General features: G+C 37.9%; 1 protein-coding gene and 1 long non-coding RNA gene across 9 annotated transcripts in view; one reads left to right on the forward strand and one right to left on the reverse strand.

The window, feature by feature from the left end:
• GRM7 (glutamate metabotropic receptor 7) overlaps positions 1-20,174 on the forward strand; it is an 863,743-nt gene that overhangs the window by 4,492 nt on the left and 839,077 nt on the right. The window lies entirely within an intron of this gene.
• LOC137232698 (uncharacterized) lies at positions 2,872-14,407 on the reverse strand. Its single transcript, XR_010947153.1, has 3 exons — positions 14,261-14,407; positions 7,584-7,692; positions 2,872-2,916 (listed from the first exon to the last, which is right to left on the reverse strand). It is a non-coding gene; the product is annotated as an uncharacterized lncRNA (long non-coding RNA).

The following is a 20,174-nucleotide window of genomic DNA, read 5'->3' on the forward strand; positions in this document are numbered from 1 at the left end:
TGCAAATCTAAACCTGTGTCCCTCATACCATAAATGAAATACATTTGTAAATTTGTAAGTGTTTTCCTTCTGTTCATTGATGCTTGAGTATAATCTCAAACTTTGGGAACAACATTTTATACATAAGTACTTGGTTTTCTTCCTTTCTTCTTTCTCTTTCTCCTCTCTCTCTCTGTTTCTCTCTCTCTCTCTCTCTCTCTTTCTCCATCTTATGTAACTGGATAAAACTGGGTACCTAGGATGATGTGGTGTTACTATAGTGGGATTTTTTTTTAAAAAAAACAACTCTAACTTACCCTTTTAAAAATTTCATAAATACAGGTGTCAGTGCCATTTGGAATAGTCTCTATAACAATTTCTGTCTCCACATTTACTGTGTTTCTGCAAATTTACCTAACAGATGTTGAGTGGGCAATTTTTAAAGGGGCATTTTTTAAAAAGAGTGGAGAGGGAAGGAATAGAGACAGACACATACTATATTTGAAGTTACCTCCACGTGTATTTTATGTATGTATACTCATACAATTAAGAAGTCTTTGGATGTTTTCTCTTCAAGAATAATTCAGATAATGGATTACTTGAATTTCATAAACATTTAGGGTTTAACAAATTTGTTACATATAGACGTTGTATCATGGATTTAAAAGACCATAGCCAATTACACAAAGTATAGTCTAGTCTCAGTCCTGCCATTAATTAGCTATGTTACCTTACGTCATTTAATTTTTCTAGGCCTCATTTTTCTCATGTGATGTTTTTTCTTTGAAAAAGTATAGTTTCTAGAAGTCTCTAATCTCTGTGTCATAGTTCAGCTTGGAGAAAACCTGTTCTTATCCAAACTCCATGACATTGTATTTCCAGCTCCAACTTTGGACTTTGAGTGAGTTGGGGGCAATTTTTAAGGATATTTTCACACAGCTTTTTTAGTTAATATCAGTCTAGCTGACTTGTCATACTCAGACTTTCTCCCATATTCTTTTACCAGTGTGTTCCTTAGTCATATATATGAAGACTGTTGTGGGAAAAATGACCTCCTGGGTCAGCTTACTGCATGGTCATCGACACGGGGCAGGGAGTAAGATTCTGTGGATTTTACAGAAGCAGATACAGGTTTCATTATCCATGTCCTCTCCCCTTTCATCTTACAAAAACAGCAGGCTTTTCTTGGAGAACTGCCAGATAATGCCACCCTGCCTCCTCATGGGCCCGGGGATGAGTCGCCCAGGGACTGAACTCCAGTAAAGCAGGTGATTGGCTCATGGGTAGGCATCTGACCTCGGCTAAGTCTATCAGACTCCTCCCCAGGACTTTTCTCTCAGAGAAAAATGGAAGAATTGTCTTTTCTCTCTGGAATTTCTAAGCTGGGGAGATGTGACTCTGGGACTCCCAGTGACCGTGCAGCACAAGAAGAGACTTTCTGTAAAATAAAGTCTTGCAGAGGTAAGCAGGGCTGAGCGATGGAGAGAGAGCTGGAACCCTGCTGATACTCTGGAACTTCCAGATCCAACTGTATCTGAATATGGCTGCATCCCTGAATTTCTAGTACTTGTTTGTTGAGGTTGTTGTTGTTGTTTGGTTTTTGTTTTTAAATTTCCTTTGACTATTTTGAATTTGTTTTCAGCCATGTGCATTTGAAAGCATCATAGCTAAAAGAGCTAATTTCCTACATTAATGTCAGGTTTGCTGACTGGCATTTCTTAAGAGAAAAATCATATCTGCTATTTTCTTTAAATAAAATCCTTCTAGGTCAGGTCTGAGATATTCAAAACTCTGCCTCCTACCCCCCTCTTTCCAACATTTACTATATCACCTTGAAGCATTTGTGACCACATCTTTCCCATCTAGACGCAATTGAGAGAGAGAGCAAAGACTTCTGATATAAACTGCAACCTATACGCCTCCTACCTGGAAGCTTTAGAACATACTTGATTCTTGTCATTAAAGCAAATCTTTTGTTGTTGTCTCCAGGGCACAGAAGCGTTTTCATGGCATAATGGAGTACAAAGTACATTAAGCCTAACTCTACTTCTCACCCTCTTTTACTTTAAATAGGCAGAAAAGAACAATCTCAAACACATTTTCCCAGCAAATAAAATACATATACGATTATGTTTAGAAGACGTTTATGCAACATATAGTTAGACTGATTAATTAATGGACCTTTCGCCAATTGGCACAGTAAATATATATATTCAATGTGCTTAATTAAAAAGAAGACAATAACATATTTTTACAGGTTAATTATCTGAGAAGAGTATTGTGCCAACACACTTGATACTACAGTATTTCATGTTTGACAAGTAATCTTCTTTCGATTATATTTACTGCTAAATGTTTCTTGGATTAAGCTATTAAATTATAAGGTCAAAAGTAAAATGATATGAAATTACAATGATAAAGGGACACATATCCCACTTTATGAGAATAGAAGTTCTAATTTCTTTTCAGTACTACTAGTAGTGACCACAGTACTAATTTGGGCCCTTACTATGAGCCACTGTGCCCATATACATTTAGTTCTTACAGTAGTTCTGCAAAGGGCATGTAATAATCCACACTGTAAAGCTGAAGAAAGTGCTTCTCATAGCTGAAAGTCACATAGCTGGTGAGTGGCAAAGTCTAGATTCAAACTTAAGTCGTCTGACGATGCCCAGGTTGTTGACCACTATGTACACTGCTCAATTGTTGCACCAATAAAGAAGTGCTTGAAATAATTATAGATTTGCCTACCCCGAAACTGCAGTGATTTAAAGACATCAAAGTTGCCAGTTGCTTAACCACATCTACTTACAGTAAGAAATTACATTTTATTTCATTTCTAAAACAAGATTAATTCTGCAGGCCCATAGAAACTTGAGCACACAAATCCTACCTCCAAATGAAAGATGCTTGTTTTCCATTATTCAACAGATGGCCCTGTACAGGGGCAATAAATACATAGTAGAATTTTCATTCAAGTAAATGAGAAGAGAGGTTTCTTCTTGTCCTGATTCAGTGCCCATCATTATGGATTATGATGGCTCTTCCCAAACTTTACTTCATTCACTCCACTCTTTCTACAAAACTCCAGTGATGGAATCCATCATTCAGATATATGTGCAAAGCGAAAGGACTGGATTAATACAGTCGCTGAAAGTCAAGTTGATAGAGCACAGGAAATACGTCCTAATAAATGCAACATTAATGCTTGTGTGGGCCTTGGAGTGAGGGGTAGAAGAATTTTCAGTTTAATGGAATATTTTGCCTCTTGCTATGAAAGTGTGGCTTAATAGTCTTGTAATTGGTCATTTACAGAATCCTCCATCTCTGGGTTTCATGCTTTCTTTACTCTGCAGCTGTTGATTCCTTCTCTTGTTCTGGATGGAAGATAGCAACGAAGCCACTTCAAAGGGCTCAGCCTGCCTTTTTGTGTTATTGTTTAGATGAAGATATGTCCATTTATTAAAGCACACTATTTAAACATTTTTATCATGTTTCAAACTTGACTGTGTTCTGAAGGTATGAGCACAGGCAGACATAATGGGGGATGTTTTCCAGGAGAAAACATACTCTTAGCAAAGGAATTATCAGAATTTTCATGTAGGGATTAAGAATCAAATTCTGGAGTTAGACCTGAATTTAAATTCATACTCACAACTTATTACCAGTCTCATCTTGATCAAACGGTTACCACACTTCTCATCAATTTCCTTATCTTTGAAAGCGGAGTAAGAGAAGTATGCCTGGTGGAGTTACACATAAAGCTCAACTGATAGAATATTCATAAGGATTTTGCACAAAATATACATGGAAATATTTTAGCACCGAGTTTAGCATGCGATTCGTCTTCAATACATTTAAGAGCTATTATTTTATTATTATTATGCTATCATTAAATATCACTATTACTTAAATGTCATTATTGCTAAAATTGCTGTAAAATTACCGCAATAACCCATGATGAATTCCCCTCTTCTGTTTCCTTTGTTTAAATGGAAAATATATATATAAATCTAGACAGAGAACACTTTAGTGATACTATTCAGTGGAGTGAGAATTTCCATGGCACTGATTAAAACAAATCCTGAATTGCATGGACTTAAGATAGCAGAGAGGAGCTTCCCTGGTGGCGCAGTGGTTGAGAGTCCGCCTGCCGATGCAGGGGACGCGGGTTCGTGCCCTGGTCCGGGAAGATCCCACATGCCGCGGAGCGGCTGGGCCCGTGAGCCATGGCCGCTGAGCCTGTGCGTCCGGAGCCTGTGCTCCGCAACGGGAGAGGCCGCAACAGTGAGAGGCCCGCGCACCGCAAAAAAAAAACAAAAAAAAACAAAAAGATAGCAGAGAGGCTAAGAAATTTGAAGTTAGACACCCCCAAGTGTGAATTCTACTGTGACCCTCTTCTAGCTCTAGAACCTTGAGGAAGTTACTTAAACTTTCTGAGCTTTACTACTAGTTTCCTCATCTGTATCTTTTTCAGGACTATTTATCAAGCATCTTCCTGTTCTCTATGCTTGGACGTATCAATGGATAAATTAGACAAGAGCCTTTGCCTGCGTGCTCCTTCTTGCATGTTCTCTCCCTCCTTACACTCTCGTGTGGAAACAGATGTTATAAATAAATTCTATACTTTGTCACAAGTTGATGGGCGCTACGGGATAAGGAAAAGGATGTGAAGCTCACTGAAGAGGCTTGGGTTGGGAGTGCTGGAGGAGTGTACAGGTAGGTTCTGATTTTAAATAGGGTAGTCAGGGTGGATTTTATAAGTTGACATTTGAGCAAAGACTTGAAGTGAGGGAGTTGTCAGAATGTATGATGCGGAGACCACTCCCTGGGAGCAAGAATAACCAGTCCCAAAACTCTAAGGCAGAAATATGCCGGGCAGCTTGGAGGAATATCAAGGAGGCCACCCTGGCTGACTTAGTCAGTGGGGAGGAAGAGACAGCAGGAGGGCTGGAGGTCGGATATGTGATGGGATGGATTGGGTAAGTCCTGGGAGGCCATCACACGCATTGTGTCTTTTACTCTAAATGTAGGCAGCCAGGGGCAGGATTTTAGCCGAGGTGTGGCATGAACTGTCTCTTGTTTGAAAAGCATAACTCTTATCTGTGGTCTTGAGGATGTGGGGAGAGAGTGGAGTCAGGGAGAATCTCGGGAGGCGACTACAGGATCCTCGAGGTCTATGTTGGTGGCCTGCACCAAGGTGCTAGCGGCTGGTAGTTCTCAGAAGTGGCACATCGGGAAGGTTGTGACAGCATTTCGTGGTAGATTGAATGCAAGAATGGAAAGGAAGAGGGGGTCAAGCGTGAATTCGAGATTTAGGGCCTGGGGAACTGGAAAGGTGTGGTTACTGTGACCTAAGATGGAAAAAGTTTGGGGTACAGCATGTTCGGGGGATTAAAGACCAGTTTTGGAGGTATAAGATTTGAGATGTTTTCTTGACGTCCAAGTAGAGATGCTGAGTACACAGTTGGATACACAAGTCTGCAGTTCTGAAGAAAGGTCTAAACTAGAGATACATTTTCATAAAATGGAGATATTAAGAATAATTACATGGAAGCGCTATTTTAAAGATAAAATGAAGTAATGCAATTAGCACTCTGTCTTCTCAAAACATTTAATAACTATTAGCTAAAATAATTACCTGAAATGAAAAAATACCTATAGTTTGTTTTGTTGTTTGCAGTAAAAGTGAATAAAATGTCACAATTATTTTAATAGTATTTGTGACACAGTAGTTTTAGTTAAGACACCATGACTACAAACATTTACAATAAACCTTTCAGTCTCCTGCTTTTCACTCTGATAGGGTACTTGGAACCATATTTTGTAAGGTTTAAGTTAGTTGTCATAGGGTACCTCTTTAATTAGAAGTAACTCTGAACTGTCTAGTTCCATGCAATTTTATATACATATATGTATAATTATTATTTTATGATTTATCAAACTCAGTTGAAAATTTGCATCACTGATATACATTAGAATTTAAGCATTTACCCAGGTATTCAAGGAAAAAAATGCACTTGTAATTTCCATAGGGGTACTTACTTTCACATCTTCCCTTCACTTTGCAATTGAAAAACATGGCAGGGGAAATATTATCTAACTGGTCTTTGAGTTCCCCTTAGCTATCTGCAAGTCCTTAAACAGCCTTTGTGGCTTAACCAAAATTCTCTTCCATCTTCATTCCGCTAACAGACATTGGTCTAAGCATGTACTTATACTAAAAAATGCATGACCACGTTGTCTCTACACATCTATAATTTTATGTTAACACTATCATTATGTAAGCTATACTTTAATTGTAATTATAACAGATTTTATGTCAACACACATCCATTTCTAGTGTTCATCTGGTGTTCAAGGGGAGAGCAGCATGTAGTAAATTTTATCAAAATATAACATCTGAAGAATAGAACAGAGGGTAATTGTGTAATTCTGTATTCACTCTAATTAAGTTCAGTGGAGTTGGCATAATAGAATTAAGATGAAAAAAAAACAGACATTGAGGTACCATGGCTCCCTCTCCTAACACACCCTTTTCGTATCCGAGAGCAGAGACTCAGCACCTTTCTGTACAGAAATGGAGACAGGAAGAGGCCAGAGGATGAATGACAGGCACGAATGAGGTGGAACTTTGAAGAGCAACATGGAAATGAAATACTGCTTTTGTATTTGGTAGGTGGGGAAAATGTACCAGCGTGTATGCCTACTGGGACCACGTTTCCCAGAACAGTTAAGCCCAGTGTCAACTATGCTGTCCCACCTTCCTCATAAGTAGGAACATACTGTTACTTGAATCTTTGCTTCCTGTTTCTTGATACCTGGTTGAGAAGATTATCACAGGAAGTGCATCTTGTTAGCAAATACACCGTTTTGAAATGATTGAAACTCACTGAAGAGTGGCAACTCCAAGCTTGCTCTCTCTTGATCTTGGACTATTCAAGTCTGGAGTGCAGGAGTGGGTTATGGGGAAAGACCACTGGAATTCTTACGTCTTCAGCATAATGGTTATAGCATAATTGTTAGGAGTGTAGGTTCTGGTTCAAATCTCTGCTTTCCACTTGCTAACCATATGAGCTTGGGCATTTACCTGATTACCTGCACCTCAATACTCCTGCCTATAAAATGATGTTAATAATATTTCATCCTCATAGACTTGTTTTCAATGTTAAAATGAAGTCATTTACACCAAGCACTTAATACAATGCCTAGAGCATAGTAAAGTCTATTATTATTACTATTACTACTACTACTACTATTATTATTATTACTATCACGATGCCAGGTGCTATTTTTCCTATGCCTTATTCCACTATCTTCTGCCCTGCCCCCCCATTTCTGTCTTGTTTCTGTACAAGGGTAGGATTGTCACAGAGCATTTTCTTTCCCTAGTGTCTGACTCTTAGTCATCAAGGTGACTGGTCCACGACCCGGCATTCATTGCTGCTCGTTGAAGCAACCCGTTCTGAGAAGGGGAGTTGGATATTGATGCCAAGTTCGGTCAAGGAGAGAGAATTTTCTCTCTTCTGCACTCAGGGAGCTAAGTGAAATATTCAGGCCTCAGAAGGAGAATCAGGCAAAGGGCAACATGCTTAATTTCATACCTTAGTGATTAAGAACAAGTCAGACAGGCTGGATTTGAACTCATTTCCGTCATGTACTGACAACGGGATCTTAGGTGCTTTTGTAACCCCTCTGAGGCTCAGTCAACATCTGAAAGAGACGAGTAACATTATCAGGACCTAGCGTATAGCCTCGCTGTAATAAGTGAGTAAATCCTTTTAAAGCGTTCAGCACGTTGTTTGGCATATAAACACTTAATAAAATTTAGCTTCTTTGACTACTACCACTGCTAATATTATTAAGTAGCTGTGCAAATCCGAGGCCCATTTTTTTCTTAGATTGCACATAATCATTTGGACGACCAGCTCACATTGATCAACCGTTGCTTATATATAAACCCCCATGAACCCAAAGGTGCTTTAACTCTCTCCCAGTCAGAACCTGTTCTGGGGGCAACACCCGGACTACCTCCGTCATCTTTGCCTTTATTGTCACTACACTCGCCTGCTGTACTGAGCACTTTCTGTGTGCCAGGCACCAAATTAAGCCCTGCATATGCACTGTATCATGTAGTTCTCACACTCAGGTGGGAGACATTATCATCATCCCCAATTTTCAGATAAAGACGCTGAGGTGTTGGAAAGGTAAGAAACTTGACCCACAGCAAGAAACGTAAGAAACTTGACCCACAGCAAGAGATGGAGCCGGAGTATTCAAACCCTTCTCTCTGACCTCAAGAACCCTTAAATATTAGCATACTACTACATCCTGGTAAGAAAATCTGCTTCCAGCCACTCTGGTGAGAGTAGAAATGATTCTCAATCCCCACATTCCTCTATTGCCCATGCCACCCTAGCCTCAGGACTAGGGGGGAAAGGAAGTGATCTCTTCAAAGAGCAGCCAAAGGGAACCTACTCCCTTCTGCCTTTTCGTAATCAACTAACCAATCTTTTATTTCCTTCTTAAGAATCCCCACATGTTCCTTTTGGTACTTAGCTTGGCCTTTTAGAATTCTGACATTCTGTACATGACTCATCCACTGTATTTCATGTTAATTTACTGAGGTCAAGTATAGGGTCTTACTCATCCTGAAGTCCAGTTATCCCCTGTCGCATCTAACTCTGTGCTTTTCTTCTTGTAGGACATCTGCAGATATTTATTTGAATTTTGTTGAATTGTTCTCATCAATAGTACATTAAAAGTTATACAGAAAGTGCTTTCTTGTAAGGAAAACCATCTAGATAGATTTCTAGCTGTTTACTTTTCATAGCACTATTATAGAGATTATAGATCTCCAGGTAATATTTTTTAGATTGAGTTCTTCATATCATCTTATTTTTACATATAATGATAAATCTGAATTTTCTCTATCAAACCTCCGAGACTTCACTGGCTTGTAACTTAGCTTGTTGCTTATGTGTTGTTGACTTTTCCATTTACAATGATATTCGATCCTCGTAAGGATGGGGCTGGGTGGGAAGGTACATCTTAGGGCCATAAATTGGTTTTGTAGAGAACTAACATAAAGATCTAAAGTCTCATCATATTTCTTCAGAACTCATGAATCATTTTATTATAATTCCATTCATTCAAGGAGTATAAAACCATTTTCAAATTGTTATTCCTAATTTGTTCATCTTCTCTTCCTTAGTCTTAGTAAGAAGAGAGCAGGCTGAATGGAAGAAAGTCATTATGACCACTGGGGCCACTAGGGTAGGCATCAGTCTCAGAGTTTTGTTTTCATCTCTCCGCTATTAATATTGGCTAATGTCTCGAGTGCTTACTTGGTGCAAATTACTTAGCTGACCATGACAAATGGATTGTGTCATTTCATCTCCTGATAGTCATACAATTAATGTATGTGTTATTATGATATCCCATAATGCATACATGGACAGAGCCTCAGAAGTAGTTATTTGCTCACTAAAATATGGTAGATGTGGAATTTGGACTCAGGTCTGATAGACTCCTAAATCACTCCTAGTGATTTTTACCACTAAATTAAAGTTGTATACCTCTGGAGAGTAGACAGTTTCTAAAATTTCCTCAGCTCTAACGTTTTATAATTAAATTTTTGTCTGATTGCAAGCTTAACAGTTAAGATGGGTAGGAAGGAATGCCAGCCTGTTGAATGGAATTTCCCTGAAATAAGCCTGTTTTATGACACCAGTTCACTCATTCATTCACTCAGCATGTATTGAATGTTTGCTCTGTGCAAAGGCATTTTAGGCATCACAGTGGAGTGAGCGCCCCTTCCATAGACTCCCCTGCAGCAGTCAGAGAAGTCTTGGACTGGTTTGCCTGTTATGGAATGGGGCTTGGTGATAGAAGCCTGGTTTGTCCTCCACTGATAAAACTAAGACATACTCATATGAGTTTATAGGCATCTTGAAGCCGTGGGATAGTAACACACATGAATCTTACCATTTTTGCCTGGGATTAATGATATAAAGGCTTTGGATTTGGGTATGGAAAATGGGTGCAATTATGGGTGTGTTGGTTCTACATATATATGGACATCACGTGTCATCAGCCTGCAGCTACCTGCCATTCCTCACTACTCCTTCTTTTCACAAACCAAACAAGTACCTTCTTATCTCTCCTGTGGATAAGCTCTTGACAGTGGCACTAGGGCCTCCCTCAATAAGTACATCATTGGCTAAACCAGTGGTTTCTCATATATGCTCATTGAACAACCCTTAAGGTGGATTGTCATTCCACTGCCTAGAGTAGAATATGGTGTTCTTTAGAAATCGTGGGGGGAAAAATAGGCCACCAGATGTACTTTCTTTAATTTAAATTGTATATATATATATATATATATATATATATATATATATATATATGAACAATTGTTATATATGTGTATGTATACTTGTTCATATATATGAATGATTTAAAATTGAAGATATGTATATATACACACATATATATATGTATATTTAAATTTTGGCTTCTGTTAGCAAGTAGTAAATTAAATTATTAGCAGATCCATACTGCAGGGAAATAACCAATCAGATTTCATTCAATAGCTTGCTTTTTTGTAGATTTATGGTTGTGATTTTATATCTGCAGATATGTTTGCTGAAGAAAATATTTCTACCACTTTACACAAAATTAAATTCATTTAATACCAATGTGGCATGTCTCAAATGTCTTAATACAGTTTTAATCTTCAATAGTATCAGAAGTGTGAAATTAAAAACATACCCCAAAATCATTTGAAGATATAATTACTTTCATTTCCCTTATACTTTTGAGACTTTTGAAAAATAAGTATTTAGTTGTACTTATCTGTTTCTGTCTCTCTAAGGATAGCAAACACTGAAACAATTTTTTTTTAAAAGTCAATATTAAAAATATATTGTCCAAGATGATCAAAACTAAGGAAGTGGCAAAGAAATTCAAAAATTTAAACTTTCAAAGGGTGCTTTTTTTTGTGAGTGTGGAGTAGTTGTTCTTCTGAAGGAATTAATCTTTTTTAAAATTTAATTAACTTATTTTTTATTGAAGTATACTTGGTTTACAGCGTTGTGTTAATTACTGCTGTACAGCAAAGTGACTCTGTTATACATATGTATATACATTCTTTTTCACATTCTTTTCCATTATGGTTTATCATGGGATATTGAATATAGTTCCCTGTGCTATATAGTAGGACCTTGTTGTTTAGCCAATCTATATATACCAGTTTGCATCTGCTAATCCCATACTCGCAGTTCATCCCTCTCCCACCTGCTTCCCCCTTGGCAGCCACCAGTGTATTCTCTATGTCTCTGATTCTGTTTCTTTTTCATAGATAGGTTCATTTGTGTCATATTTTAGATTCCACATATAAGTGGTATCATGGTATTTGTCTTTCTCTTTCTGACTTACTTTGCTTAGTATGATAATCTCTAGTTGCATCCATGTTGCTGCTGCAAACGGCATTATTTCATTCTTTTTTTTATGGCTGAGTAGTATTTCATTGTATATATGTACCACATCGTCTTTATCCATTCATCTGTTGATGGACATTTAGGTTGTTTCCATGTCTTGGCTATTGTGAATATTGCTGCTGTGAGTATCAGGGTGAATGTGTCTTTTTGAATTATAGTTTTGTCTGGATATATGCCCGAGAGTGGGATTGCTGGATCATATGGTAGGTCTATCTTTAGTTTTCTGAGGAACCTCCATACTGTTTTCCACAGTGGCTGCACCAACTCACGTTCCCACCAACAGTGTTGTAGGAGGGTTCCCTTTTCTCCACACCCTCTCCAGCATATGTTATTTGTAGACTTTTTAATAGTGGCCATTCTGACTGGTGTGAGGTGGTACCTCATGGTAGTTTTGATTTGCATTTCTTTAATAATTGGCAGTGTTGAGCATCTTTTCATGTGCCTATTGGCCATCTGTATTTCTTCTTTGGAGAAATGTCTCTTTAAGTCTTCTGCCCATTTTTTTGATTGGGTTGTTTGCTTTTATTGTCATCAAGTTGTATGAGCTGCTTGTATAGTTTGGAAATTAAGCCCTTGCTGGTTGCATCATTTGCAAATATTTTCTCCCATTCTGTAGGTTGTCTTTTCATTTTGTTTATGGTTTCCTTTGCTGTGCAAAAGCTTGTAAGTTTGATTCGGTCCCCTTTGTTTATTTTCATTTTTATTTCTATTGTCTTGAGAGACTGACCTAAGAAAACATTGGTATGATTTATGTCAGAGAATATTTTGCCTATGTTCTCTTCTAGAAGTTTTATGGTGTCATGTCTTATGTTTAAGTCTTTAAGACATTTTGTGTTTATTTTCGTGTATGGTGAAAGGATGTGTTCTAACTTCACTGGTTTATATAAGGCTGTCCAACTTTACCAACACCACTTGCAGAAGAGACTGTCTTTTTCCCATTATATATTCTTGCCTCCTTTGTCAAAGATTAATTGTCAAAGATTAACTGAGGTGTGTGGATTTATTTCTGGGCTCTGTATTCTGTTCCATTGATCCATATGTCTGTTTTTGTGCCAATACCACGCTGTTTTGATTACTGTGACTTTGGAGTACTGTCTGAGTCTGGGGTGGCTATGCCTCCAACATTGTTCTTTTTCTTCAGGATTGCTTTGGCAATTCTGGGTCTTTTATGGTTCCGTATGAATTTTAGGATTATTTGTTCTAATTGCGTGAAAAATGTCATGGGTAATTTGATAGGGATCACATGAAATCTGTAGATTGCTTTGGGTAGTATGAGCATTTTAACAATATTAATTCCTCCAACCCAAGAACATGAGATGTCTTTCCATTTCTTTGAATCATCTTCACTTTCCTTTATTAATGCTTTGCAGTTCTCAGCATATAAGTGTTTGCCTTCTTGGTGAGGTTTATTCCCAAGTATTTTATTTTTGGGGTTGTGATTTTAAAAGGCATTGTTTTTTTACGTTCCCTTTCTGATATTTCATTGTTGGTATAAAGAAATGCAACCAATTTCTGTATGTTAATCTTGTATTCTGCTACCTTGCTGAATTCGTTTATCAGTTGTAGTGGTTTTCATGTAGAGTCTTTAGGGTTTTCTATATATAGTATCATACAATCTGCATCTAATGACAATTTTACCTCTTCCTGAAGGAATTAATCTTGAAGTTCTACTAAGACTTTTGGGATACCTGTTTTAATGAGCCACTACTTCCTGCCTGAGATTGCACTATGCACTAGAGATTCTAGAATTAGCATAATAAAACTAATAATGCAAACAACAACAACAAATCTTCACAAACCTTCCTTGCAAGGAAGTAAAGTCCACTGGAAAAACAGACAAGTGAAACACACATTCAAAATGGCAGTGATTCTCAAACATTTATGTGCTGAAAAATCATGACAAGCATGATAACCAGGGCAATTACTAGACCCCTTCTCCAGCTGATCAGGTGTTAAGGTCCTGTAACTCTATTTTTGGTGAATGCCTCCAGGAGAGTCTGAGACAGATGTTCTCAGTTGTCATCAACCTTTAGTGTGCATCAGATTTGCCTGAGAATATTGTTAAAACACAGATTGCTGGGCTCCAGTGCCAGAGTTCTAACCAGTTCCCAGGTGTGGCTGATATTGCTGGCCCAGGGACCACATTTTGAGAACCACCTTTCAAAACTCTGCAGTATGCGATTGTGTGTGTTGTGAATGAGACGGGTCCAGAGAACCAAAGGAGGGCAAAGGAACTCTGCCCTAAATTAGCCAAAGGTAACAATAGCAGCTAGAATTGATTGACCCAAGAAAAAAATTTAAGAACTTTACCTGCATTTGCTCATTTAATCCTTTCAGTAAGGTACATAGGTGCTACTTAGTGTTCCTGTTTTACAGGGGTGTCCAGAGAAGGTAACTTTGCCCAAGTCCTAAACTGGTAAGTAACAGATTAAGAATTCAAGTCTAGGAAGTCTGATTCCAGAGCCCACACCTCTACCCTTTCTGCACATAGAGAGGAGTAAAGTGTTGTCAGTGAAGCCTTCCTGGGGGCCCTGGCCTCTGAGTGTAGATAGAAGGATGAGTGGACATAAAGATCATTATTTGTGTGTGGTGGGAATAGGGGAGGAAGTATGAGGGCTTCCAGAAGAACCAGCCCTCCCCATACATTTGCTATAAGCAAGTCTGATGATCAGGAGTCCGGAACACGAGTATGACTATGGGATACTGAGAAGGGTTCTAGAACCCTGAGGTTAGATTTCTGGATCAGTTAGTAGGTAACAGAAAGTGAATGAGTGATTTACCTTACTTTCCACGGGTAGCAGGAAGTTTGGAGATAGTCCCTCTAGCGTTAGTCCAGCTGCTGAAGGGCATCACCAGGGGACTGGGTTGCTTCGCTCTTCCAGCTTCCACATCTCTAGCACGTCCACATAGCTTCAAAGTGACCCCAGAATCTCCAGTAGTGTTCCAACAATTGGGGCAGGAAGAAAGAAAAGGAAAAAAAACAGAAATTAAGTAAGAAAAAAAAGGCAGTGTCTAAAGCAGAGAGCAAATTTTTTACCACAGATGGTCAGCAGACTTGCACTTAGATCTCATCAGCTCGGATTTTAAACTGGCCACCTTAGCCTTAAGGATAATGGGGTCTCCTAAACCAGGGCTCTGATAGTAAGGAATAAGGAGAGAGTGGTACTGATTAGCAGTGCCTGCTGTCCCAAACAAATATTATCCCCAAACTATTTTTTTATCCTATATTTTACTTTAAAGAATGGAGGGGAAACATTATGTATCTGTAAGTAGCCTTTTAGAAAGGGTACAATTATATAATTATACAACCCCCTGGAGGGCTCCTTTCATCTAAAATCTCTTTTAAAACTGTTCAAGGTTAAGGACATTTTTATCTTAATTTAGTAACTTGCAGTCGATTATCTTGGAATGACATCCTCTCTCTGCAGATGTTCTGTCAGGCTTTAGAAAATTCTAGAAGTGGACAGAGAAGTGTTATGGTGCATGCATTTACAATATGCACGTCTTTGAAATGAAATCCATTTAGGGACCAAAAGGCATTTCATGTCTTTGCTATACATTTTCGCATATTTGCCTTTCCAGAATTCCTTTGAGCAAATCTGCTAGATGTAACCCATCCGTTTCTCCCATCTGAATTCTTTATTACTAAACATTCTTCAGTATGCTCTCACTCCCCTCGGTGAAAGGCGTTTCTCTGGGTCCTCACCCTTCTCATCTCATATGTGAATGCGTATCTTAAACTGAAGCAACAGTCTGCTATGACTTCTCCATCACTTGAAGAACCCGTCTTTGTGGGAAAAAAAGTAGACTTACTAACTTAAAAGGTAAAATGCGCGCAATGTTTCTGAGAATTAAAAACTAAGATAACAACATAAGCAATGGAAAAAGCTTACAGTTGATCCTTTTCGAATACTTTATTTTACAGAGAAGGCAACTGAAGTTTAAAGAAAAAATGCATTAGTTAAACACTAAATAATAAACCTTAAACCTCAGTGGAGCAACACATGGACAGTTCATTTCTCACTCACTCAGGAGTGCAGTATGGACTTCGGTGGTCTGAGGGTCAGTTTTCTGCTCAGTTATTCAGGGACCCACCACCTTCATCAAGTGCTCTACATTTTTCCTGAAAAGGAAAGGAGAGAGGAAGCTGCAAGCTACAATTATCAACTCGTTATCCTTCAGACATAAACTCTTCAGGTCACCTCTGGTCACATTCTTTGGGATAGAACCATACCCAGATGCGAGCGGAGATGGAGAATCTTGTTCCTATCTTGGTCCTAGTGATGCCTCTACAGGCTGGAGGAGCTAATTAAAGTGTAGTCAACAGCTCGTTGTTTCTGCCACAATGAGTGATTAGCCTAAGGCTGTGGATTAATTATGTGTGTGTGTCATATATACATATAATACACACAAACGTATATATGTGTGTGTATATATACATTTTTTAGCATGAGTTGACACATGGGGCTTCTGCCTTATCAAAAGAGTACAAGCTGCCTCTCGTTGCTCTTTCCTAATTGAAGTTGACTGCTACTATCTATTCCCTTCATTTTGCTACCTCCCCCCCGCCTTTCAGTATTATATGAAAATTCTGAAAGAAAGAATTTCAAAGTTTCCAGTGCTTTTAAAGGTAATAGAATACTCAGACCTTAACAATTTTCCTGTGTGAAACTTTTGCCAGACTAAAATAGTTAACTTATGAAAAGTAAATTTAGATTGATACAAAAGAGAAAATAAGCTGATTTTTTTTTTTTTTTACACAAATACCCTGAGCCAGGGTGGACAATAAATGGAAAACTGTAGGAATTTAGATCCTTTTGTTGTAAATTTAAATTTTTTTTTTTTTTTTGCGGTACACGGGCCTCTCACCGCCATGGCCTCTCCCGCTGCGGAGCACAGGCTTCGGACGCGCAGGCCCAGCGGCCATGGCCCACGGGCCCAGACACTCCGCGGCATGTGGGATCTCCCCGGACCGGGGCACGAACCCGTGTCCCCTGCATCGGCAGGCGGACTCTCAACCACGGAGCCACCAGGGAAGCCCCAATTTAAATATTTTTAATTGTAAAAATAATACAGGCTCATTGCAGAAACTCCAAAATTGAAAGGATTTAAAGAAAAAAGGAAAAATAACTCAAAATCCCATTTCTGATAAATCATCTCTGTAACATTTTTGAGGGTATCTTTTGAAACTTTTTTGTGACGGGGTGCATATAAATACAATGCAAGTATAAAATACCTTTAATTATTATATCAAACTACAAAACAGTTCTATAACATTTTTATTTAGTAATATAAGCATGATTACCTATCACCTAATAAAAATCTGCAGCATCATTTCTAATGGTTGAACAGCATTCTATTATTTATTTAACCAGTCCCTACTGTTCAACATTTAGATTATTCCTGTTTTGCTTTGCTAAACAATGAGACAAGCATCCTTGTTCATATGTCTTTGAGCATTTGTTTATTTCCTTAGAATGGACTTCTAGAACTTGAATGGCTGGTTGTCAGTTCTGGTACATACTGACATATTGTCTTCCAGAAAGGTTACCCTGCTTTTTATTTCTACCAACAAGTTAACATGCAGTGTGGTTTCTCACACACACTCATCAGTACCAGTGTTATCAATATCAATACCACTATTATCAAGTTTTTTAAAACTTTGTCATTCTAGTCAGTAAAATATGACACCTGAATTATTTTATTTGTATTTCTTTGATTAATAATAGCAAGATTGAACATATCTTTATTGGCTGTTAATAGTTTTTAGTTTGTGACTTTATGGCATCCATTTTTCATCGATGTATAACAACCTTTTGTATATCAGTGTGTTTATTTTGTTGTTTGTTATAAATGCAATTTTCTTCTCTTCATTTATTAATTTTTATTTTGTGTGTGTTGAACTTCTTTAATATTGTCATCTATTCAAAAACCCTTTAATGAACACAACAAATATGGAAAATCAGTCATTCTCCTGCATTTTGTAATCAATTTATTTCCTTTTGGGCAGTATGGAAATGTAAATCCTTATTTCATCTTATGGTTGGAAAGAATCTATTCCTTCAGAAAGGGATTATAGTCTCCATGATGCAGTAATGGGAGATTTTATAGGGTAGGCGGGGTCTACGGAAGAAAAGACCCTAAATCACACTCCATTGGTGGTTGCCTTATTTATATAAATGGCATTTGAGTTGTGCGACTGCCATCAGGTAAGCAAAATTAATTTTTAGCATGAAATACTACTATCAGCAAGAACAGCCTAAGATAGGCTAGCAGTAAGAAGTGAGGGGTTATGGGATTGGGGCATAGCCTCTGTTTCCTCCAAAACAGCTGGAAATTTAAACTCTGGGGCTCCTGCTTGATCCAATCAGCCCAGCTAGTATGTGTTGCCAGGTAGGGTGAATAGACTCAGAAGTCCAAGAGCTCATCCTTGGTCCCCTCTGGAAATGAGCAGAGAATACTGTGTCAAGCAGAGGTGATCAGTCCATGGTCTGGAGACTTGGATCTCCCTGCATAGTCCTTAAAGTCAGAGTGAGACAAAATGCCAATACAAATCATATTGATGACAGTATCAGTGAGGTGACATTGAGTCCTTTGATCCAACGTGTGTCTGCAGTGTGCCATCCATTAGTAAATGGGCAAAGCCATTTGACAGATCTATCTGATACAATGAATGAATGTGACACTCATATTTTGAAAAACTGAAACTGTATCCATTTGTCAAGAACAGTGGCTACTTGTTCTGCTTTATTCCCCCTGGTAGAACTAGATAACATTGCAGGCAGTAAGACGTTCCGGCATTTCACCCTGGAGTAGCCCCCAAACTGAAGAAGCTGTCTTATCAGTAGTTAGCTCCTTGTCACCAAGAATATTAAAGTAGATTTGTATGATTAGCAAATTAAAGAGACTGTAGTGCCTACCACTACTGTATTCACTAAGGCACCCAAGTTATTCTAAAGAAATCCTCATAATACATTAGGACCGTTTTGAATATTTTTATTTGATTAGCCATAATCTTCTAGTTATAACATCCATTACCATCTTGACCACTGAAACTTGGCCTTCTTTTCTTACAGCCTAGCCCTGTGGTCTTGGGCTAATAACTAACCTGCTTAGATACAATTTTCTTCTCTATGAAATAGAAACAATATTATATGCTTTGAAGGACTGCAGGAAGATGAGCTGTAATGTTTATCAAGTGCCTAGTAAGTAGCCTGGCCCATAATAAATACTTGGCTAATTGTAGATGTTAGTTTCATTTTTAGTTTTATTTCCAAACATTGCTCTTTACTTTTGGAACTCTAAGATTTGTTTTGAGAGTGGAGGACTTGTTGTTTGGATTCCTCCAACACTCTCTGTATATTCTGTACTTCTATCCCTAGATCATTTATATTAATGGAATAAATGATCTTTGGTCTGGTGATTCCAAGGTGACGAGGAGCTAAGTGGAGGTTCAGTATACACCTGGAAGTATGGATTTTCATGCCCAGTGCAAATGTGGGAAAGGCATTATTCCCACATTATAAAGGGGGTAAAGACCTCCAACTTGAGGAGACTCTGAGTTGAGAGATGAGAGATTTACAGGTACTGTGTTTATCCTACGGGGTACCGCAGGGGCTTTTATGTTCTGTAGCAAGACTTTGCACCTTATACCCTTGTAGTTAGAAGTAAAGCATACCACATAACTAATATCTAGTAAGCATTAGAGTTAGAATAAATACCATTATTTAACGTTTCCTTTGTGTTAAGCATTTTACAGTTACAACATATGGATGGATACTATATTGTAATGGTTAAGAGTGTAGTTTTTTGAGCTGGATAATCCTGGATTGGAGTCTCATCTTTATTACCTCTTTTTTTTCTGTTTTATTGGTATAATTGACAAAATTGTAAGATAGTCAAAGAGTATATCATGATGATTTGATATACATATGCGTTGCAAAAGGATCCTTCCCATCACGTTAATTAATACATCTAACAGCTCATGACACCTTTTTCCTTTTTTTCTTTTTTTGGTGAGAACACTTAAGTTCTATTCTCTCAGAAAATGTTATACAATACAGTGTTATTGACTGTAGTAACTATGTTACACAGTAGATCCTCAGACCTTATTCATCCTGCAGCTGAAAGTTTGTACCCTTTTACCAATCTTCCCCTCTTTTCCCCACCCACACCCCAGCCCCTGGCAACCAGTTTTCTACTCTCTGTTTCTATGATTGTGGCTTTTTTTCTTTTTAGATTCCATATATAAATGATATCATTCGTATTTATCTTGTCTGGCTTATTTCATTAACATAATGCACTCCTGTTTCATCTATAGTGTCACAAATGAAAGGATCTCCTTCATTTTTTTAAGGCTGAATAATATTCCATTACCTCTTAAATGAGTGACTTTTGGTACATTGTTTACACTTTCTAAGCCTCAGGGTTTCTTTTCTTCTGTAAAAAAAAAAATATATATATATATATACTAACAGGTTATTTTCTGATATGAGGAATGTTTGTTGAATCAACAAATAATTAGTTGAGATCATAAATGACACTTAGCACTGTATTAACATTTATTAATACTCTCCCTGTTAATTTCTACAGTAAATTGTATAATAAGTAACAATAATAATAGTACTACTAGTAGTTTTAGAAAATGCATAGGATGTGCCAGGCATCATATACTGTACTACCCTCCTTCATGTG

This window comes from Pseudorca crassidens, chromosome 10 (genome assembly GCF_039906515.1).
Source record: "Pseudorca crassidens isolate mPseCra1 chromosome 10, mPseCra1.hap1, whole genome shotgun sequence".
NCBI classification, from domain to species: domain Eukaryota; kingdom Metazoa; phylum Chordata; class Mammalia; order Artiodactyla; family Delphinidae; genus Pseudorca; species Pseudorca crassidens.